This window comes from Pelodiscus sinensis, chromosome 20 (genome assembly GCF_052426305.1).
Source record: "Pelodiscus sinensis isolate ZL-2025 chromosome 20, ASM5242630v1, whole genome shotgun sequence".
Taxonomy (NCBI): domain Eukaryota; kingdom Metazoa; phylum Chordata; order Testudines; family Trionychidae; genus Pelodiscus; species Pelodiscus sinensis.
In genome coordinates, this window is record NC_143071.1 from 18,890,897 (window position 1) to 18,906,288 (window position 15,392).

At 50.5% G+C, this 15,392-nt stretch overlaps 1 protein-coding gene across 2 annotated transcripts in view; it reads right to left on the minus strand.

Moving 5' to 3' along the window:
- The window catches only part of CASKIN2 (CASK interacting protein 2), a 139,230-nt gene extending 126,338 nt beyond the window's left edge, over positions 1-12,892 (minus strand). Inside the window, exons 1-2 of one of the 2 annotated variants that reach the window (XM_075903680.2) lie at positions 12,776-12,892; positions 10,671-10,819 (exon numbers count right to left, since the gene is read on the minus strand). The gene's annotated coding sequence lies outside the window, so the exon portion shown is untranslated. The remainder of the gene's footprint in view (positions 1-10,670; positions 10,820-12,775) is intronic. The other variant, XM_089771930.1, reaches the window with a different exon arrangement.
- Positions 12,893-15,392: the final 2,500 nt, after the last annotated feature.

The following is a 15,392-nucleotide window of genomic DNA, read 5'->3' on the forward strand; positions in this document are numbered from 1 at the left end:
GGCCCATGCCGTTTCCAAGGCATAACCACATCACATAGAACTGTAGCTCTCTGTGAAATGTCACTTTCAATGTCTTTGGTGGAATTCTTTCTCCTCTTCCCGCCTATTCACATATGGGCCTGATCCTGCAAGGGACTGGGCCCTTGCAGGGTGTTGAACCTGCGAAGTTGAACACCCCTTAACTCACATGGAAATCAAGGGAAATACACTGTACGTCTTTCTGAGATCAGGCTTCTTTCTAGGATCAGGCTGGGATTCCCAGCAGCAGCACTCCTCATACCTATTTTAAAACCAGTGCTTACAGGCGGTTTGAACGTGGCTGTTCACCTCAATGGGATTCAGACACAATTTGACTGGTCGGCATAAGCATTTGAAGAGGTGGCTCCCACAATTCATACTAGGAGGGAACATTTCCAGTAGAGGTGGGGAAAAAAATTGGCTGGATAGTAAAGTTTGCCCAAAAAAATTGTTTTCTGGAGACCAAAACTATTGATGAATTTGGGTTGGATTTGACAATCAGTTTTGGCTGGATAATAAATGAGGGGGGAAATTCAAAACAGTCCATGTGGTTCATTTTGTTGTGTCCCTTCCAAACAGTGTTCACAGTTGTGTTTGCCACACACAGTTTTTTGGTTTGTGTGTTTGTCGAGGAAGAAAAAATCAGCTTTGGTTTGAAGTTTCCTGATTTTTTTTTCAGATTTCTAGTACGGCCACCCCCCTGAAAATCACTTATTTGCTGAGCCCTAGTTACCAGTCTGAGTAGGTCCCTCTCTGCCTGTTCCCATGTGGTTTCTCTCGACTCAGACTTCCCACATGTTGCCTCCTCAGCCCCTCTCTCCAGCTCCTAAGAGAGGAGAATCCAGCTGGAAAGTGTCCTGGGAAAGGTCGGCATTTCAAAGAGCCAAGGGCTCCCTGCTTTGTCTCTTGGGGCATTGCCACAGCAGCAGCAGGCGGCACAGCCAATTAAATATACCTGTGGAGAAAGCCACTATGCTACTCACAGCCATTCCAGCAAAGTCTGGCCCAATTAGGGTCTTGGCAAGTGAGGCTCCTGGATGGCAGTGAAAGGAAAGGGCAGGGAACGAGTCTTAGGATCTCCATTTACTCATAGCCCTTCGCTGCTTTTTGTCCTAGAGCTTGAACGTCTGTAGCAACAGCCGCAAAGATGCCTTAGAAAGATGAGATGCATCTGGGGAGTGGGGTGATTTCCCAGGGCCCCAGGGAGAGGTCATCGTTGTCCAAAGAATCTCATTATACAGACAGTGAAACGATCGTCATTGCCGTACAGGAATAGTTGGGCCTCCTCTTAAGGGCAGTAACACTGGAGAGGACAGGGCCCCAAGGCCAGATGTCCCAGTGGCTGTGCTGAGAAGGCATGGAGTAAAGACAGGGAGAAACAGGGGAGAAGGGAGCCTGGGGAGAAAGGGACGGAGAGGGGGAGAGAGCATATGAGATTACGAAAGGAAGATAACATAGGGTGCAAGAGGAAAAGAGAGAAGATTTCTAGGGCCAGAGAAAGAGAGCAAGGGAAGGTGGGAGGCAGAGCAACAGAGAGAGGGAAGGATGAAAGCGTGAGAGGAATAAAATGGGGATGAGGGAGGAGAGTGAAAGATTTAACCCCCAGACTCTGATCCTCCCTATGTGGCCTCAAAAAAACTTTGCACCCAGCTGAGGCCAAGAGGCGGTGCTACCCAGCCGTCCTGTGCTACCTCTTCTTCCACAGCCTCACCAGGGATGATGAAGGGGCCAGCCAGGGTGGGATTGTAATCGTCACATCTCACAGGGCTGCTAGGAGAACAGCCCCCACCCCTCCCACAAAGAAAGCAGAATGCCAGGCCACCCCGTCACATGGAGTGGGTGGGACTGAGACGCCACGCAGCAGAAAGGCAGCCACGGGGCTCATACCACAAAGGTGAGTAAATCTGGAAGCCTGCGGGTCCTTTCCCAGGCAAAGCTCCCACTGATCTGCAGGATCGAGACCTCCAAGCCCACCACAGGTGATGGAAGACTGGAAACGGCAAGGCTAATGGCAAGGCTGACTGCAGCATCATTTACCCCAGCGCTGCAGTGCAGCCTTGGGAAAGGAACCACCTGACACAGTGAGCAAGGTAATATGTCCTTGCCTCCCCCCCCAACTCTGCCCCCCTTCCATTGGCTAGCCCAGAGGGGGGACAGACATTCATGTGACAAAAGAGATGAGCCGTGAATATAGTTGTCAAGGACCTGTCTCCTGATGAGGATCCCATAAGACTCAGGCCACATGCTGGATGAGCTGATGACGGGAGAAAGTCCAGAATAGTGAGTGCAGGACTCCCGGGGTATGTCTACACAGCAGCGTTATCTGGGAATAACTGACATTATTCCGAAAAAACAAAGAGCGCATCTACACTGCTAGCCATTATTTCGAAATGATGTCAAGGACGTCTTACTCCGACTCCTGTGACCCTCATTTCATGAGGAGTAAGGGAAGCCGAAAGAGGAGTGCTCTTCCTTCAACTTCCTGCTGCGTAGTCAGTGCCAGAAGCCAAATTAAGCTATTTTGACTTAAGCTATGCAATTAACGTAGCTCAAGTTACATAGCTTAATTCGACTTTAGCCCTGCTGTGTAGACATACCCACAGGCAGTAATGGAAGAGATGTAGCAAGGCACTGAATGCCATACTATCAGCCCAGCACACAGACATAAACATTCCTCTGAGTGAGGCTTGATCTACACTACCAGGGCTGCCAATCTAAGCTATGCAACTTCAGCTATGAATAACGTTGCTAAGTCAGTGTACTTAGACCTACATACCATGGTGCCAAGTCAATAGCTGATGCTCTCCTGTCAATTCTGTCTTGTGTTTTTTGTTCCAGTGGAGTACCGGAGTCAACGGGAGAGTGCTCGGTGGTCATTTATTACTATACTATACTATACTATACTATACTATACTATACTATACTATACTATACTATACTATACTATACATGATAAATTGACTCCTGCTGGATTGATTGCTACCTGACGATCTGGTGGGTAGTGTAGATGAGCCCGGAGGGGCTGGCCAGAGAGGCACATACCTCCTCCTTCAGCTGTTGTGCTGCGTGGTGCGCACACACCAGAAAACTGCCTCTGGGTGATATGTGCATCTGCAACTGTTAGGGCTCCCTCCCCTCCCTCCTCCCACCTTGCATGGTCACATCTGACAGAGCTTAGTGGGAGACAACCAGCAGACCCGATTTCCTGTAGCTGACCTTCCTTGTCATCTTCCCGGAGTAAGTTATCCATCTTCTCTCTGCACATGCAGCAGGCATGAGGGAGGGGCTGGCCACATTTTTTACAGGTGCATGGGCCTTTGCTTCAAGTTCCATTACAGCAGCATTTCATCATGACTGGGGAAGGGCCCAACCCAGAAAATAGGGTCCAGAATTTGGCCACACCAAAGTTCAGAGGAACATTGAGGCAGGGACTGGGTTCAGGCCCATCTCATATTGTAACTTCTGCAGCACTACGAGAAAGTCTAAAGGGACTTTGCTCGCCATCCAGGAAATCCTCTGGGGGTAACTAATGCCTCCTCTCTTTGCTGCAGCTCTGCCTGGAAGCTATAACAGGAATGGTAATAAAAGGTTCTTCCTGAGCACCATCTAGTGCCTTCCAATGAGATAGAGTTTTAAACTGTTGCCATCAAGAAGGCTGACCTGGTTCTGGTTCGAGGCAATCCAGTTTCTCTTCCCATTATTGGCTCCGAAGAGGTGCCAGGCCATTTCCCTTGTCGATGAAGTGTTGCTGCTAGTTTCAAAGTGGCTCTGGCTGAGGGTCTCCATTTACAGCCTTCAGCTGGGTTCTGAGTCAGAAAGTGAGATTTTGAACCATGAGACAAAGGCTCTTATGCCCAGCGCCAACCTCCAGGGGTTCCCAGTGGCACGAGATGAATCTTGAGATGGCAAGATGGGTTGGGGCTTTGCTGTCACTTAGATTGTATTTTCTCCATCCAAACTAGCTCCAGCTCCCTGAGCTCTTTTGGAAAGAGAGGGCCATGCTCCCTCTGCACGGGGTCCCCCACCCAACACAGCCATCTCCCCAGGAGCCACCCAGAATCTCCTTGACACTTCCACATCCAAAAGCACAGAACGAGCCTCACTGCTTGGAAAGCCAGAAGTACACCATCACCCGAATGTCACCTAAACAGCACAGGGAGGATCCCCAAGGTCTGTCTCTCTCTACCACAACATGGTTAACATCAAGCATCACATTTGTTTTCTCCTCGCAGCGCCTGCTTTGTTAATGCAGCGAGTATGCTGATGTTCTAATCCACCATGACATTTATCCCTTTGTGTATTCTGCTCTTGATATTTATATACGAGGCTTGAGCACTTGGGTCACTTTATTGATTGCAATATCAAAACTAAAGGGCAGTGGAAAAGGAAAAGCATTGGCCACTCAGGCACAGCTGTACACATCAAGTTACCTGAGTGCTCATGGAAACAGACCTTTGGGAGGGCTCCGAGATGCGGTTAGGACACTTGCACTCCATTAAGACACTTCAATTCTGCCTCTAAATCATACAAGCTCCTTATCTAATCTATCCTAGAGATTAATTGGAATCTGTCTAAAGAGCGCTAGAGGAAAGAGAGTGGTCGGGGCACCAAATAGTTCCTCAGATCAGCAAGTTGGCATGTTGGGCGAACGATTTGATTTGCTTTTTTCCTGAGACAATTCTGCACATGCTCTGTGCTCTTTTCTTCTTGTCTGCCCCTTTTGCCTTCCCTCTCTTTGTCCTTCCTTACCTTGAAGCTGCTTTGGAGCCAGGGATCAAGGCATCCTTCTTGAGCAACTGACACATTGCACTGGCGTCTCAGACACCGTGTCCTCTTGGGTTCATTTTTACTGCTCTGGTCAGGATGGACCTCCATAGGGTGGTGTTCCTCTGGGTTCTGCCCTGGCCAATGCCATTTCCCTCTCCTGCCCTTAAAGCAGCCCCATTGACAGGATGGGGGGGGATGGGCAAAGGGAACCATTACCTCAGGGCCTAAGGCTCCTGGTCACCGCCGCAGCTACCACAGAAACCTGAGCCCTGGGCCCTTTAAATAACCGCCGGAGCATCACAGCATGAGCTCCTGGTGGCTCTGAGGGCTGGGAGAGGGTGTGTGTGTGTGCATGCGTGGGGGTGTATATGTGTGTGTGCGCGCACGCGCCATGGTGCATGCTCTTCCCTTCCACCCGAGGGCCCTTCCCTTCCTGGAGCATGGAGATGCCCCCTCACAGACACCTTTCCCAGGGGCCCATGGAGGCAGTCTGCTCCCCTGCTCCTTAGTCACCTCCTTTGTGAATTCAGCTGTGGGCATTGCCCCTCTCCAGGCAATATTTGCACCTATCTGCCCCCCTTCACTCTTTTAGCCCTTTGTGAGCATGCTGGCTGCTTCAGCCTCATCAGTGGCTACATAAACCATAACCTCCCTGTACGATATTGCACTAGAAGTGCTATTGAGCATGTGCTATACTGATGGGCGAGTGCTCTCCCATCGGCAAAGTGACTCCACCTCCAGGCAAGGCAGAAGCTATGTTGGTGGCAGAGCATAGAGAGTTATTGTCAGGGAAGGATCACTCCATCTGCGCATTCCCTCTGAAGCATCTGGCAATAGCCACTGCTGGAAGACAGGATGCTAAGCTAGAGGGATCATTGACCTGGCCCAATGTGGCTGTTCTCATGTTCTTAACATAAGTAGATTAGATTTGTGATACTAGTAGGGATGTAAGTGACTAGTTGACTACCTCATAAACAATTGCTTATCAGGTAGTCGAGTAGGAACTCGACTAGTCACTTCCCCCACCCCTTGTTGCCTCTATCAGAGAGAGGCAGCAACGGGGGAGAGCACAAGCTGGTGCTGGGAGAAGCCAGCTTAAAAGCCGGACCCCCTCCCCAGCACCATCTCTGCAGGGTCTAGGGGGGCAATGGGGATTGAAACAGTCCCACTTGCCCCGGTCCCACTGCTGCTCCTCTCCTTTTGGAATATACAAGAGCCACCTGTGGCTCCCCACTGGCATGGGTTCTTGCTGCATCTTTCTGTTTGAAATATACAAGAGCCATGGGCAGCTCCTGTACATTTCAGAGGGAGAGAGGCAGAGGGCGGCTCCTGTAAATTTCAAAGGGAGTGGAGCAGTGGGGCAGAGAGCACCATCCTTATCGACTAATCGAGTAGTCGATGGAAATTCCATCAACTACTTGATTAGCGGATTAATAGAAATATAACATCCCTAGCTACTACCCAGTTTCACCCTAAACAACACAGCTTTAATAAACACACCTGTTACTGGTCTGTACTAACACTCCCACCACTTCTAGTGCAACAATGAGTGAATGACTTCAAATTCTCAGTTTAAACTAGGACAAAAGGTCCACACATCCATTCCAAAAGTTCATTGTGCCTTTAGGAGTCATCTATTCAGGCAGCAAAAACAATGCCATGTGACCTAGGTGGCCTATCACACAGCACAACTAGCACAAAGTGAATTCTTGAAGCAGGAAACTTGGTGGAGCTAGTTAGCAGCCTGTAGGCAGGGAACACTTTTTCATAAATCATCCATCAAACAGTTCTTAGGAACATGTTCAGAAAACCCAGAATCTGTTTGCAGAGCATTCATAAAGGTGTAGCCAGCTTTATGTATAAGAAAGGCACAAGCATCGTTTGAGGCCGGGCCACAAGTAAAGAATCAGGTGACTTAGTGGCCATAAGGTAAGATAGTTTAGCCCAGGAGTAGTCAAATCTGGTGCACCAGACACTTTTGAACAGACCCCCAAACCTTTTTATCTACTCATGATTACTATTATTTTTTAAAACTATTTGCTCTAGAATCTGGACTGTGACTATACTTGAATCAAGACATTTTTAGCATACCCTAAACCTGGTTTAGCATAGCTACTACAAGTCTACAGCTTTTCTTGAGGCACATAATTGACTGGTGAGTGCCCTTAAAACACAAGATGGAGCAATCTGTAAATAAAAACAAGCCAGTTGACTAATGTGATGTGAAAGAGTGCAGAATAGGAGTTATTGATATTTTCAGGTACATTGAAGCAATATGTATAACAAACTCACAAGGGCTGGTTGCTGTAATACTATGGCAACGAACTGACGTCAATGCTAATGTGTATGATGTAAATGGTTAAACTACAGAACCTGGGAACCCAACATAAGCGGGGTTTGGAAGTTCAGAGAAGGGGCTGAATCCCGAATGAATATGTATGAGATACCATGGGCTGTGGTCCCTGTAAGCTGGGTGCTTGTGCGGCTGTTCAGGAGGGATTTCAATGCACCCAGCTGATTAGCAGAGGGCCACTGGGTATCAGAATAACACAGGCCTGCTAACGGGGCTGAAAAGGGGTCAACTGTCCTGGGGGCCAGCAATTCAAAGAGGCCTGGGGCTCCAGTCACCACCATCACTACTGCAGCAGTCCTGGCCCCTTTAAATTGTCACCAGAGTCCTGTGTGGTGCTCTGCAGAGCCCCAGGCAGCATGCTCCAGATGGCGTTGACGGCTGCCCCGGACCCCACCCCTTCCAGGAGCGCCAAGCCGGGCCCCCCTTACCTTGCCCAGGGGCGCAACAGTCTGTCGGCTCACCTGATAACACATGATACAAGCTTGTTTCAGGGCCTGTGCGCTGTGCAAAACACCAGGGCAATGACCATCTCTTGGCACTCTGCCATCTTCTTCAAGGCTGCCCACAAGGGACGATGTGAATAATGCAAGTGCTGGACATTATGTGTTCTCTCTGCTTTGCTCTATTGCAGCATGTCGGGATTGTTAATAAATTGCTAATAAAAGTACAAGAATTGAGTTGTTTTCAGTGTGTGCCTCGGGGCCCACATTCTAACGACAGCGTCTCTGCTGTAGCTGCGCTGCAGGTCGGACGCTGTCAGACCACTGCCTGCTAAAGTAGAGTGGACCTGGAGTTACTGACGTCTTCAGATCCTGATTTAAAGCACCCACCATTTCCACTAGTTGAAACCAGCAAGTGATGCATGCCCCATGCTGCAGAGGAAGGCAACCTTGTCCACCCAACTCCTCGTGGTCTCTGCAAAACTGCCGCACTAAAAATTCCTTCCCAGCCCCAAACATGGGGTCAGTCAGACCATAGATATTTTGGCAACCAAACACCTGGGAAAGAATTGACTGTAGTAACTCGGGGTATGTTTAGAGTTGACTACATGCCTCTGTCGCCTGATGCACGTAAATTAGACATACCGACATAGTCAATGAAGCGGGTATTTAAATATCCCCTGCTTCATTAGAATAAAAATGGCCACCGCATTGTTCCGGCTCAGCTGTGTGTTGGCACAAACCGGCAGTCAAGACGGGGATTGGTCGGCAAGGAAAGCCTTTGCCGACCGATCCCTTATGCCTCGTGCAATAAGGTTTGCAGGATCGGTCGGCAAAGGCTTTCCTTGCCGCCCAATCCCTGTCTTGACTGCCGGATTGTGCTGACAAACAGTTGAGCCTGCACAATGGGGCGGCCATTTTTATTCTAATGAAGCGGGGGGGATTTAAATCCCTGCTTCATTGACTATGTCGGTATGTCTAATTTACATGCCTCTGTTGCCAGAGGCATGTAGTCTAGACATACCCTTAGAGCTAATGGGACCAGATTTCCCTATGCTGAATACAGGATACCTGGTAAAATGACTTGTACTCAAGAGCATCCAGTGGCAATCAATCAGAACTATGCAGTACATTAAAATTAACAAGTGGACTGCGCCCCTGATCAATACAAATTCTGCGTCGCTGGAATCTTTTAATTCATCTTCTTTTTAAGGTTTGCACGGGGACACACACACACACCCCCAAACACCTCCTTCACTCAGGGAAGTGGGTGATTGACTGAACTGACTCAGCCTTCCCCGCCCAGTGCTCTCCACCCTCTATGCCTGCCTGGGTCCCTGGTATGGACCCGCCTCTCCTGTACCTGGTGCTGCATCTTCTCAAGGCAACATGTGGGGGAGCATGCAGGTTCACAGCCCATCCACAGGTTCACAGCAGAGCATGGCCAACTCTGTGGCACTGTGTGGAAGGGAGCTGCTTCCAGCTGTAGGCAGGTGGGAGTGGCTAGCAGCAGGAACCATCAGGCAGGATCTGGCTTGTGTATTTGAGAGGTCATCTCTTCCCTTCTGCCTCCCCGGCCCTATCCCATTCCCCCATGGTTAGAAGTGACTGATTGCCACTCAACTTGCTTAAATACGAGTCATTTTACCAGGTATCCCATATTCAGCATGGAGGAATATGGTCACCCTGTGTATGGAGCTGCAGGGCCAGGCCCTTAACTCTTAGCAATAGTTGAATCACTCAGCTGCCAGGCCTGGGAGAGTGAATTGATTGAGTCTGACATGCTTGGAGAGGAAGAACTGAGGTTTCTTCTTACAAAGACTCAGCCACAGTGAATGGTGGCATAATTCCAACACTTGCCTGCAATGGGAACGGATCATGGTTTCAGTGCGGATGAAATGTATCAAGCTGAGAACCCTGGAGAGCTTTCCGATGTGTCTTGTCTTCCCAAAGGATCCCAATGCAATTCGTACACTTTCCTCTATAAATAAGGATTACTTCTCCCACTGCTGAAATGCAGCTGCCTCTCGGCGTAATGCCGCAGCACAACACAGCCTATTAGGTCAAGAACTAGAGCAGAGGCTGGCAACGTACAGCACGTGTGCCATGAGTGGCATGCGAGCTGAATTTGAGTGGCACGTAGCCCGGCTGGCAGGGTGTGAGTGAGGGTGAGTGCTGCCCGGGCTGCGGCTCAGAGGCTGGGCGGCAGTAGACGGGAGAGGAAAACATGTGGGGGGTCCCCCTGCCCCAAAGCTGTGTAGGCCTCTGGGTGCCTGGGCTCCTGGCAGGGAGGCGAGGATGCCATGGACCCCACCCCCACCAGGGCTGGATACCCTGGGGTTACCCATCCACCCACCCCTGCCTTGCCCATTTCCCTGAACCCGCCCAGCCCATTCTGGCGATCCAGCATCAGCATCCAGCACTGGCTTCTTTTAGGGAGGGGAAACCCCGAGGCTCCGCCCTGCATCCAGCTTCCTCCCCTCCCCACAGGAAAAGCCGGAGTGGAGCCCAGGGCAGAAGAGCAAGTAGGACGCGCAGTGTAGAGATCCCCTCCCAGGAGAGTGGCACGGCCCAGGGCAGGAGGGTTAAATTTTGGCACACCATTTCAGAAAGGCTGCCGCGCCCGAACTAGAGGTTCTGCTTTCATTTGCACCACGGTCAGGCCGCCGACAGGAGAGGTACAAAGGGGGTAATTGCCTTGGGGGCTGGTAATTCAAGCAGAGGGAGCGGCTGGAGTCCCAGACTCTTTAAATCTCTGCCAGAGCACCACACCGGAGCACCGCACCGCACAGTCCAGGCAGCACAAAGGCCTGGGGGTGCAGGGTGGCGTGCTGCACTCAGGGCAATGCTATGGGCTGCCCGCCCTTGGCCCTACCCCTTCCATCCTTGGCCCCACCCCGTCCAGGAGTGCAAAGCTGCCCCTGGTCCTGCCCCTTATACCCTTGGCACTGCTTCTTCCGGGAGCGCAGAGCCCCCCCTTGCCCAGGGGCCCGCAGGGGCTGACAGTGACTCCTTTTGAAATAAGTCCTACAGCTGATTGGAGCCAGGCTGCTTATGCCTGGCATCAGGAAGTCGGGGTCAAGGTCACTTACATCAAATTCAGGAAGGGAGCTGGTGAATCACAACGGGGTTCTGCTGCTCCCTATGGCCTTGGCTCTCTCCTGGGACACTCTGGACCGGATGTAGAAGTCCTGTGCAGTTCCTGATTCTCTTTAATGTGCTAGTTCTTCTCCAATACTCGCTGAATGACAACGATGAACATTGTTGGTCTGTAGCTCGTTTGACAGCGCTGTATTTCTGATCAGTCAATGTGCCCAAAGGGGCTGGCTAGAGGCAGGACATCAGCCTTGCAGGTGGGTGTGGCAGTGACATCACAAAGGCAGGACCTCAGCCTATTGGGGAAAGGCGACGGGAGGTGGTGACCTCACAAAGAGACCCTGACATCAGCCAGGTAGGACAGAGGTGCAAGGCAGGGGCAATCTCAGAGACAACCCCACACCTCTCTTACGGCTTTGTGGGAAGCCCTGACAAAGGGGGGGGCTGGATGGCTCTGAGACTGATCCCCTCTCGTGGACTATCCTTTGGGATGTCTGTTGAGACCTCTCAGCTTCCCATGTCTCAGCGTCTTGATGCTGATTGGCTGAGCAGGGGGCTATTGACGGGGAGGAGAAGTTTCCCCAATTTCCCAACTGTGACCCGTGACTGACCCTTCCTTTGCAGGCTCTGCATAAGGCCTTGTCTGACCTCAGGCAGGCCATGCTGGGGAACCTCCTGGCAGAGTCCCCAGACAAAGACCCGCTCCAATAGATCTAGGAGGTGAGCATGGGCAGGAGGCAGTTTTACCTTAGCACTGGGGAGAACTGGAAAGGAGAGACTGGAAATCCATTTTCCAGTTTTCCCTCCTAGCCTGCACCCCAGTCAGACAGCCTTGGGCAGGGCTGGCAGGGCAGTTCTATTCTGGGCCCTTCCTCACTCAGGGACAGGAGAAGAAGATGGAACTTTAAGTAAGGGCCCAAGCTGGTTTTGGCAGTGAGAGCCTCAAATCCTCATTCCCCTGTTCAACCTTCCCGCTCCCACCATGGGATCCAGGAGATGGTGCTCACAGAAAAGTCCCAGACTCCTTCCCAGAGAACCAGATGGGCCTGAAGGGAATCAGCTCTTCTATTGGCACTGAGATTTGGGGCGGGGGGAGGGGGAGGAGGGGAATTCTCCTCGCAGTCACTCCCTTCCTCTGACTAAGGGCTTTCGAGCCAACGAGGGACAAGGGGTCTGTCTCCATCCTGAGGAGTTGTTTGTGAATCAGGAGTTCAGAAAGTTTGTGACCAGCCCTGACACTGAACACTGTCCCGGTCTAGAGAGACAAAGACATATAGTGACAATCCTCTTCTCCAGCTCCATCATCAATGAGTCAGCCCTTCCACCGGGAACACAATGTCTCAGCCCCAGGGGTGTGTGTGGGTTTGCTTGCACAGCATACACACCGCTCTATTGATCCTGACCTGCCTCCTTCCCCTCAGTGCGCCAATTTCTGCGTCAGGGCCAGAACGTCCCAGGAGAGCCAAGGACACAAGAGCAGAGTCCTATTCTGACTCACCAACCTCCTCCCTGAATTTGATTAAAGTGACCTTTAACCCCGGCTTCCTGACACCAGGCTGGCTCCAAGAGGCTGTCCGCTGCCGGGCCTATGAGGTGAGTGTTCCCCCTTGGGAAGGCACAGTGAGAGCAGAGACGATCAGAGAGAAGCAGCATGATCAAATACATAATTGCTTCTAACGTAATTGCTTGATCTTAAGAGAGAACAAAAGGACCTGAGTGGTCCCTGTCAATAGCCACCTGAGAGAGTGATTCAGAGGGGTCTCAGCAGATGTCCCCGAGTCATTGCCAGAGGGGAAGTCACCAAGCACTCTTCCAGCCCCACCTCTTTGTGAGGGCCTCTGACAGTGACAGCAACCTTCCCCCCCACTCCTTGGTGGAAGAAAGGAGCAATGGAAAAGCGGGAAAAGAAGCAATAGAAGAAGAGAAAGAGTGAGAGAAAGAGGAAAAGGGAAACCTAAAAGGTCAAACCCTCAATGCCACCTCTGATTCTACAGGACAAAGTCCTTGGTAGAAAATTAAACCACCTTAACCTAGTGATTGCTGTGCCTAGAATTCAGCTGGATTAGACTGAACAAGTTCCAAACCTCTCTGAGGTTCTTACCTTCTAAACAGGAACAACAAACTCAGTAGTAGGGAAGGATAAAACTCCAACGAGGTTCTCTCATGCTCACATACTTTAAACCTAATTCTCTCTCAGTCCCCAAGGAGAGACCTTGAGAAGGAGCCTTGCTGTTGTAAAGCCATAGGAGTGTCTGAGCTTGCCCTGGTCTTGTGCCTCTGTCCTTCCTGGCTGATGTCAGGGTCTCTTTATGAGGTCACCACCTCCTCGCCACTGTCCCCCAATAGGCTGAGGTCCTGCAACAGGTCTTTGTGATGTCACTGACACGTCTCTCTCTCCCTTGTAAGGTTGATGTCCAGACCCTAACCAGCCTCTGAGAATGTTGGATTGGCTTCCCCTGGATCATTCCACTTAATAGCTGAGTCTGAGGATCAAGCTGGCTACATAGTAAAGCCCGAGAGGCAGCTCCCCATGCTACACTTAGTTTTTTATTAATTAATAGACTTTAAGGCCAGAAAGGACAATTAGAGCATCAAATCTGACCCCTGCATATCCCAGCCCTCCTGGAATCATAGTAGCTGAGTTGTGATCCAAGCACATAGAAGAAAGGCATGTCTTCATTAGAAAACATCAAGAAATGGAGACTCCGTCACTTGCTTTGGTGGTTTGTTCCAAAGGTGAATCAGCCTCACTGAAATATTTCTGCCTTATTTCTAATACAAATATGGCTGTTTTCACCTTCCAGCCACTGGTCTTGTCCTGCCTCTTTCTGGGGCATTAAACAGCCCTTTAATACCTAACATTTTTTCTCCAGAAAGGCACTTAGACACTTCAATGAGGTGTCCTCTCACCCTTTCTACAGGCAGGAAGGGACAAGCTGTTTCTAAGCACAGAGGAGGAGGAGAAGGGGATAGGAGGGAAGAGATGACCTCTCAAATACACAGGCGATGTCATCCCTACCCTCTACTCCCACCTTCCTGAGCATTATCCTGCACAGTGCTGAAACGCTGCTGCTGGCCATGCTCTGCTGTGAACTCTTCCCCAAAGCCCCATTTCCCCTGTCAACACGACCCAGGGAATTCCCAGGGGCCTGGTGTGGGGTGGTAGCAGAGGTTGGGCTCCCGCACTCACTTTGGTGGAGAGTGGTGGCAATTGGTCAGGTGCCTAACCTAGATGCCAACCAGCTGCCAGCAGCAGCGCAGAAGGGAGGGTAGCATGTTATGGTATTGCCACCTTTCCTTCTACACTGCTGCTGGTTTAGGGAGGAGGTTTATCTTCTCAGCTGGGTGGCTACAGAGAATGGCTTCGGGTGAGGTTCCCAGTTCCGATGGCAGCACTGCTACCAGCAGCAGCACAGCAAGAAGGGTGGTGCAGCATGGTATGGCCACACTTCCTTCTGTGCCACTGCTTGTGGCCTTGCTATCTTCCACGCTGGGTGGCCAGAAAGAACTGGAGCCCAGCTTTGAAGCCAGTGCCACCCCCAGCCGCAGAGAAGGAAGTGTAGGGAGTTGTGGTATTGCTGTTCTTCCTTCTGAGCTGCTGCTGGCAGTGGCAATGATTTCCAGGCTGGGTGGCTGAGAGCAGCTGCCACGTCAGCCACTTAGCTCTGAAAGCAAAGAAAAAGCATGGACATTTTTTCATATTTCCCTTAGTCAGCCTGGAGAGAGCAGAGGACTAAAGAAGAGGGCATAGCCAGAACACACAAACACACGGTGACCCTATTAGCGACCCTCCTGCCTCCCCCTGTTGAGGTGGGACCCCCAGTCTGAGAAATGCTGCACTAAGGGATTCCAATATGATCTCGAGGTCTGACACGGCCAGTAGTTCTTGGAAGACCCTTTCTCACAACTTCCATGGAAGTGATTATAGATTCTCAGGGGAGTTTTGCATGGTTCAAATATCTGTCTGGATGGAGACTGGAGGACCAAAAAGAAGGTCATGTCCAGGAAAACCCAGACGCATGATACGCCAGTCAAACATCCACATCCCTTGCATTAAGTGGACATGTACTTCTTTGTACAGAGAAACCTGTTACTTACCCAGGAACAAAAATATTGTATCTACATTCTGCTTACATCAGCGAGGATTTATTCAGCCTTCTACTAACTGGGTAGTCTTCTGCCTCCTCCGTCTTAATTTCCTGGAATAGCAAAAATGAAACATCTGAGAGCTGCTATGTCATGGCAAACTTCTTCATCCTGGGAGTACGGCCAGCCTCAGGCAGACCATTATCAGGATCAAAATTAAAAAAAGAATCATGAGAGTGGCTTAAAATAATGAGATTAAAAAGAAATAAATGAATTATTTACTTTGTGTCTTTGCTTTCTGAGCCTTGAGGACAGACTCAGATCACATTTTCAACCTTTTTTCTGAAAATCTGAGGACCTGAAACACTTTTTACGTGAAAGCCGAGGGTGCATCTACACCACAGACCCTATGTTGGCATATCTGTGCCAGCAGAGCCCCCCAGCTTAGATGCAGCCCACGCACACAGAGGTTTCTGTTGAATAACAACACCATCTCCCCAAACAGAACCCTCGAACACAGAACTTGAGCACTCATGCTGAGCAGCGGCAGTCAGAGACCACGATTCAGAGACATGGGTCAGAGCTGAGCCAGGAGTCCAAGAGCAAGCCAAAAGGCAGGTCTCATCAGCTCA